This window comes from Heterodontus francisci, chromosome 1, assembly GCF_036365525.1.
Source record: "Heterodontus francisci isolate sHetFra1 chromosome 1, sHetFra1.hap1, whole genome shotgun sequence".
Taxonomy (NCBI): domain Eukaryota; kingdom Metazoa; phylum Chordata; class Chondrichthyes; order Heterodontiformes; family Heterodontidae; genus Heterodontus; species Heterodontus francisci.
In genome coordinates, this window is record NC_090371.1 from 180603336 (window position 1) to 180611067 (window position 7732).

The following is a 7732-nucleotide window of genomic DNA, read 5'->3' on the forward strand; positions in this document are numbered from 1 at the left end:
CTTAAGCTTGATCACCTCGTTCACAGCTTCTCTTAATTGGCCCAGGCCCAAAGACCCTGGTATCACACCGTGTCCAAATAAGGCCCTTTTCCTGTGTCCTGTTCTTTGTCTTGTCCCATAAAGTAATTAGTTCAAACTGGTTTTTACCAGCACGGGCCAGTGTCCGAGCTCCAGGTTACTACAGGCCAAACAATCCCAGCAGTTTGTAACTGATTCTGTGTTTCTTGCAGCCCCTGGCCAACAAATGGCGCAGTGGTTAGCACCGTAGCCTCACAGCACCAGCGACCCGGGTTCAATTCTGGGTACTGCCTCTGTGGAGTTTGCAAGTTCTCCCTGTGTCTGTGTGGGTTTACGCCGGGTACTCCGGTTTCCTGCCACAAGCCAAAAGACTTGCAGGTTGGTAGGCAAATTGGCCATTGTAAATTGCTTCTAGTATAGGTAGGTGGTAGGGAAATATAGGGACAGATGGGGATGTGGTAGGAATATGGGATTAGAGTAGGATTAGTATAAATGGGTGGTTGATGGTCGACACAGACTCGGTGGGCTGAAGGGCCTGTTTCAGTGCTGTATCTCTAAATAAATAAATAAACCCATTGAGATATTGGTACACTGAAGATTAACAAATTCATATGGTGTTATTTTGTTTACAAATTTTACATTAAAGCAGTGGACAGAGTAATTGAATAGAAATGTATGAAGTTTTTGTGCATTAATATGGCACTCCATAATTTCTAGGCTTTATGGCATTGACCCACTATCCAATTTTCCAGCTGCCTGTTGTCCACCTATGCTTTTTCTACAACACAGCAAAGATTGTCGATTCATCCAGGAGTGTGGTATGTAATGAATGACTAATAGCATAAAAACTCTTAAATAAAGATCATTGTGCTTACTACTTTTAATTTGTGTTCCATAGAAATAAAAATTTAACTGTAAAATTCCAAATAATGAAGCACTTTTTAAGTGTTCTTCTCAAAATTCACCCAAACATTTATGAGAATTGCAAGACCGGCTTTCAGCTCAAAGGTCAATAAATTAAAACTGCTTAAGCATGGAGGACTAAAAATTAATCATTCCGAACTACTTAGTTCTATTATTGTGCATTGATTGCATTTTTATTCATTTTTTACTCTGAAATAAATGTTGTGTGACGCTATTTCTAAGAAAATATAATAAGTTTGAATTTCATCACTTTACTTTGAATTAGGTATTGCCATTTGGGAAGATATGTCATTGCTGACCTCTGCTTTACAACATTGATTACAGATTTATTAGGCTAGTAACTACAGTTGATGCTTTAATGGGCAAACACTAGAAAAGAGAAGGCTGAGGGGTAACCTAATAAAGGTCTTTTAAAATTATAAAAGATTTTTGATGGCATGGATGTAGAAAAGATGTTCCCACTTGTGGTGAATGTAAATCTAGGGGTCATAAATACAACATAGTCACTAATAAATCCAATAAAGAAACTTCTTTACTCAGAAAGTGGTTAGATAATGGGACTTGATACCACATGGAGTAGTTGAGACGAGAGCATAGATGCCTTTAAGAGAAGCTAGGTAAGTAGATGAGGGAGAAAGGATTAGAAGGATATGCAGATAAAGTTAGATGAAGTAGAAAGAGAGGAGGCTCATGTGAAGCATAAACACCGACACAGACCTTATAAGCCAAATGGCCTGTTTCTCTGTTGTATCGTCTATGTAACACCCAACACATTCAAATGAGATTCCTCAATCTGTCGCTTTAATGCAGGAATTAACCCATTTATAGCAGGCAAATGAATGCCAGAAGAATGTGTTAACTGTTCATCAGGTAGGATTATTGACAGTCATTTCTGGTCTATAATGTCTATTAACCTACTGATATGAAAAATGAAAATAGCCTTTGGCAAACAATTTGTCAGTTCCGAAGAAGGGTCACTGACCCGAAACGTTAACTCTGCTTCTCTTTCCACAGATGCTGCCAGACCTGCTGAGTGGTTCCAGCATTTCTTGTTTTTATTTGGTAAACAATGTTGGAATGTATGAATAGGAAGAAGATGGTATCTGCTTTAAGGCCTGGACATACTGAAGTTCTATTGATCAAGTTTCTGGTTTAATTTTTTTTCCATCTGAGCACTACCAAGAAAACAAATTTTCAGCACTTAGGTTGTTTAAATAGACCAAATCAAACAAAAGGAAGAGGCCTTTACAAAATCATGAGGAACATGTTTTCACTTAACTAGTTTTCGTGATGAACCTAATAAATATAGTTCCCATTCTAATGAGGCTTCTGGATTTCTCCTTTTAGATGGTATTAATAAGTAGGGTTTAGGCTGTGATATGAAAAGTAAAAATGACCTTTGGTAAATAAAGTAATAATTAAGTAGATAATTAAAAAGCATTAAGGATGGCAGGGCAGGTGATGTGTCACGGCAGCAGCATGTGGGAGCTCCTGGATGCCAATGTGATCCAGGGCAAACATGTCTGCAGTGTTTGCGGTTCGAAGAGCTTCGGCTCAGAGTCATTGAACTGGAGTCTGAGCTGCAGACCCTACAACACGCCAGGGAAGGGAAAGTTACCTGGACTTTGTGCCAGGAGGGGGTCACACCCCTTAGAATAGGGTCTTCTGATTTGGTCAGTGGTCAGGGACAGGAGAGTGTGGCTGCAGCTGAGGCAGGTAAGGGGGTCCAGAGGGCAGGAGTGCAGGAGCCTCAGCCTTTGCGATTGTCCAACAGGTTTGAAGTTCTTTCAGCTTGTTTGAATGAGAGTGGGGCTGCAGGGTGGATGAGCAACCTGACCATGGCAGCATAGTACAGGAAGCCATTCAAGTGGAGGGAGAAAAAAGGAATGTAGTGCTAGTAGGGGACAGCATAGTTAGGGGGATTGACACGGTTCTCTGCTGTAAAGAGAGAGGGTCCAGACAGCTGTGTTGCCTGCCCAGTGCCAGGGTTCGGGACATCTGCTCAGGGCTGGAGAGGAACTTACAGTGGGAAGGGAGGATCCAGTCGTTGTGGGCCATGTAGGTACCAACGACATAGCAGGACAAGGAAAGAGGTTCTGCATAGTCAGTATGGGGAACTAGGTGCCAAATTAAGAAGCAGAACCTCAAAGATAATAATCTCTGGATTATTACCTGAGCCATGGGCAAAGAAGATTAGAGAAATTAATGCGTGGCTTAAAAACTGGTGTGGTTGAAGTGGATTCCAGCTCATAGGGCACTGGCACCAGTACTGGGGAAAGTGGTGGTTGTACCGTTGGGACAGTCTACACCTGAACCATGCTGGGACCAGTGTTCTAGTGAGCGGCATAACTAGGGAAGTAGAGAGGGTTTTAAACTGAATAGTGGGGGCAAAGGATCAAATTTGGGAAGATATGGTAAATCAAGGAGTAGAGACAAGGCATGAGAGAAAGGTATTAATATGGGAAATGATAAACAGACTGTGACAGGAAGGGACAGAGAGTACAAATCTAAGGGTAAATCAACAAATAAGGCTAGAAAAAACAAAAATAATAAAAGGACAAAACTAAAGGCTCTGTATCTGAATGCACGTAGCATTCAAAACAAAACAGATGAACTGAGAGCACAAATAGAAATAAATAAGTATGATCCGATAGCCATTACAGAGACATGGCTGCAGTACAAGATAGACCGGGACCTGAATATTGAAGGGTACATGGCATTTAGGAAGGACAGGAAGCTAGGAAAATGTGGAGGGGTAGCTCTGTTAATTAATGATGGTATCAGCGCAATAGATAGGGATGACCGAAGTTCAGGAGTCCAGGATGTAGAAGCAGTTTGGGAGTTTGGGTAGAGATGAGAAATCATAAAGGCAAGAAGTCACTTGTGGGAGTGATGTACAGGCCACCTAACATTAATCACACTGTAGGATGGGGTATAAAGGAAGAAATAATGGCAGCTTGTCAGAAAGGTACAGTGATAATTATGGGGGATTTTGACCGACATATAGACTGGAAAAATCAGATGGGCAGAGGTAGCCTAGATGAGGAGTACATAGAATGTTTTTGGGATAATTTCTTGGAACAACACATTCTGGAGCAAACCAGAGAGCAGGCTATACGAGACCTGGTATTGTGCAATGAGATAGGATTAATTAATGACCTCATAGTTAAGGTGCCTCTAGGTAGCAGCGATCATAATCTGATTGATTTTGCATTCAGTTGAGGGAGAGAAGAGTGGGTCCAAGACCAGTATTTTAAACTTAAATAAGGGCAATTATGAGGGCATGAAAGCAGAGCTAGCAAAAGTGAACTGGCAAAGTAGGTTAAGGTATAGGTTAATAGAGATGTTGTGGCAGACATTTAAGGGGATATTTCAGAATCAAAGTGATTGATGACAACGGTACATCATCAGGATGCGCCGCGGTGCGCACATGCGCACACGGTCTCAGGCCCTCTGCGCATGCGCTGCGGTCCGGCTTGCCAGGACCAGTTTGCGCATGCGCAGATGACGTCATCGCCTAACGTCATCTTCCTCGGGGAACACGCCAGGTTGGCCTCTGCGTATGCGCAAACTGGTCCTGGCAAGCCGGACCACAGCGCATGCGCAGAGGGCCTGAGACCGTGTGCGCATGTGTGTCAATCTTCCGAAAGCTTCGGCGCGAGTTTTTGAAAATGGAAGGAGGAGAGGTTTCGTCGGGCATTTTATCTCAATTATTTAGTCATTTTGGACATTTGCTTCATTTTTATTAGACAGAGGAGATTGTTCCAAGGTAAGTTGCTCTGAAAATATTTACATTGTCTGGGGCACCGCATGTGCTCCAGTCCCTGTTGTTAAGTTGGTCTGAAAACATTTCAAGGGAGGAAAGGAGGGGGAAAAGGAGGAAAGGGAGGGGAGGGAAGGAGGAAGGGAAGGGGGGGGAGCGGCGGAGCGGCAGAGGAGTGCCTTTTTCTGTGCATGCGCCATAAACACAAGGACTGGCTGATGAGATGGAGCCAATTAATTTGCCCAACAATTGCCCGGAAGCACCTTCGGATGGAGGTGGCCATGCGCTGGACATCAGTTGCGTGCCACAATCCATGGATCCTGAGCGTTTCACCCCCTGGCCTAATGATCTGATGGACCATACATACGCCTGCCTGTTCAAAGCTCCACTTCCCCCACCTGCGGTACCCTCTCCTTGCTGCTCAGTTACACAGTCACCTGTTCCTGCACCCATCTAAGCAGTGCACATGGACACACAGCTACCTGTTCCTGCACCCATCCGAGCAGTGCACGTGGACACACAGCCACATGTTTCCCCATCCGCCCTTGAAACAACCATGCAGAGCCTTGTGAGACTCCGCAATTGCCAGCTGCTGCCTGTCAAGCAGAGAAGGCGTCCAAAGGGGTCAAGCACTTGGGGAACATTCAGCAAGAAGCGACTGAGCACTAAAAGAAACAAGCATGCCGTGTCCAGTGGTAGCAGAAATGTGAATGCTCTTGCTGCGTACACAACTGGTCAGGTGGGAGTGCAGCCACATCATTCTCCATCCTCAGTGTTGCTTTAAGGCAAAGGTAGGTAAGAGTGAAAGAAATGGAAGATGATGCTGATAGTAGTAGGCAGGATTAAATGGGAATGGATCGGAAGACGCACGAGTAGCATAACCACTAGCAGGGAACAGCTGGGCTCAATGGCCTGCTTTATGTTCATAGTCCAAAAGAAATGTGCTTCTTTTTCCAGCACCCTCACATCATTCATGTTTTCCCTGAGAGCAGCATTGAACCATCACGAGGTAGGGGCAGTTACATCATCCTGACTCCTACAGCTGAGGTGGGTGCTAAGTGATTCATTGGCCTATACTGCAGAGCATAAAGCATGCGCAACAGTAATTTCATTGCAGGGAGGGAAGCTCTGACACTGATGTTCTTTCATTATTTCCTTTCATGTAAAATGTGCCCTTGAGAAAACAATCCTTGACACTTAAGGACGGCATTCCAGCAAAGGAGGCAGTGCAGGAGATGACGCAAGGATATGATGATTCCTGCATCTGAGGTGGGTAATAAGTGCTTCATTGGCGACGTTATCAATTGGTGCCTTCACTGCAGAACTTAAAAAGGTGTGCACAACAGTAATTTCAGTGGATGAAGGGAGGCAAGCTCTGACTCTGATTTGCTTTTCTTCTTTTCATGTAAAACATGCCGTCGAGAAAACAATCCTCGAGACTTAAGGTCAGCATTCAAGCAACGAAGGCAACTGGATCATGCTGCGGAGCTCGTCACGATGTGGAAAGGAACATTGCATTTATGGATGAATTGGGAATGCACATTGGGTTGCGCTTGGGGAACATTCACCAAGAATAGACTGAGCTCAGACTCTTGTGACTTTGCCTTCTTCACATGGACAATACAGTAGTGGAATAGAGAGCCAAGCGTTTATTCACCACAAGACTCTCCAGGAACAATCTCTTTAGCTGTGCATAGCAGAGACTCGGCCTGTCTGTCTAACGGGAATGCTGGACACAACACTCATGTATCCATGCACAGCAGTTCCTCGGATACTTAATGAACTTAATAAAACTTTTCAATAATTAAACCCAGAATTGTTGAGGTTTTGTTTTGCATGCTATTTCCCCAACTTTGCAACTGCACTTCAGATATTCAACTATGGTGGGGGGGGGGGTAGAGGGAGGGGTGGGTGAAGAGGGGGAGGGGTGGGGAGTGCGGGGAGGGGTGGGGAGAGGGAGCATGCAAAATGCAGGGACCAAACAGTTGCAATGCCTGAAGTACTGAGGAGAAGTAGAGAAAGCAACTGGGTAGGGGAGAAAGCAACTGGATTGGGCATCCGCAGCTGGAGGGAACGGCTGAATGGAGAGGGCCGGAAGCGAGAGGCCGTAGAGAGCCGCGGGGAGCGAACGTGCGAAGACCTTGGTGTCACCGGGTCCAGGGACTGGCCAGTAAGTCTTTTGCTGTTGTGTTTATGGCGCATGCACAGAAAAAGGCACTCCTCTTCCGTTCCGCTGCTCCCCCCCACCCCACTCTCTCCCCTTCCTCCCTCTCCCTCCCCTCCTCCCCCTCCCTTTCCCCCTCCCCCCTCCCTCTCCCTCTTTCTTCCCCCGCTCCCTCTCCCTCTTTCTCCCTCCCGGGCACCGCTACCGCTGGTCTCCCCGCGCTGCTCTCCCCGGCCCCCGCGCTGCTCTCCCCGGCCCGCTCCACACTCTCACTCCGGCCATTGTATTCTGCCACGTGTTTGTTAGGTTTCATCTCTGTGATTCTTTGAGCAGCGCCATCTTTAGACCTGGCAGCTGCTACAGTCGCAAGCTGTGACGTTTTCGTGGCACATGCTGTATTTGTGCATGTGCCAAAACAGCGCCACCTACCGATCGCGTTGTCAACAATTGCGATCTTTCAGAATACACAGAATAGATACATTCCAACGAGAAAGAAGAATTCCAAGGGGAGAACCCACCATCCATGCTTAACTAATACAGTTAAAGATAGTATCAAACTTGAAGAAAATGCCTATAATTGCAAAAAGATGGGAGGCAGGTCAGAAGATTGGACAGTATATAAAAAGCAGCAAAGAATGACTAAACGATTGATAAGGAAGGTAAAATTAGAGTACGAGAGAAAGCTAGCTAGAAATATAAAGACAGATGGTAAGAAGTTTCTATAGATATTTTAAAAAGAAAAGAGTTAGCAAAGTGAGCGTTGTTCAATAGAAATTGAGTCTGGGGTATTAATAATGGATAATGTGGAGATTGAAGATGAATTGAACAGATATTTTGCATTGGTCTTCATTATTGAGGGTGCA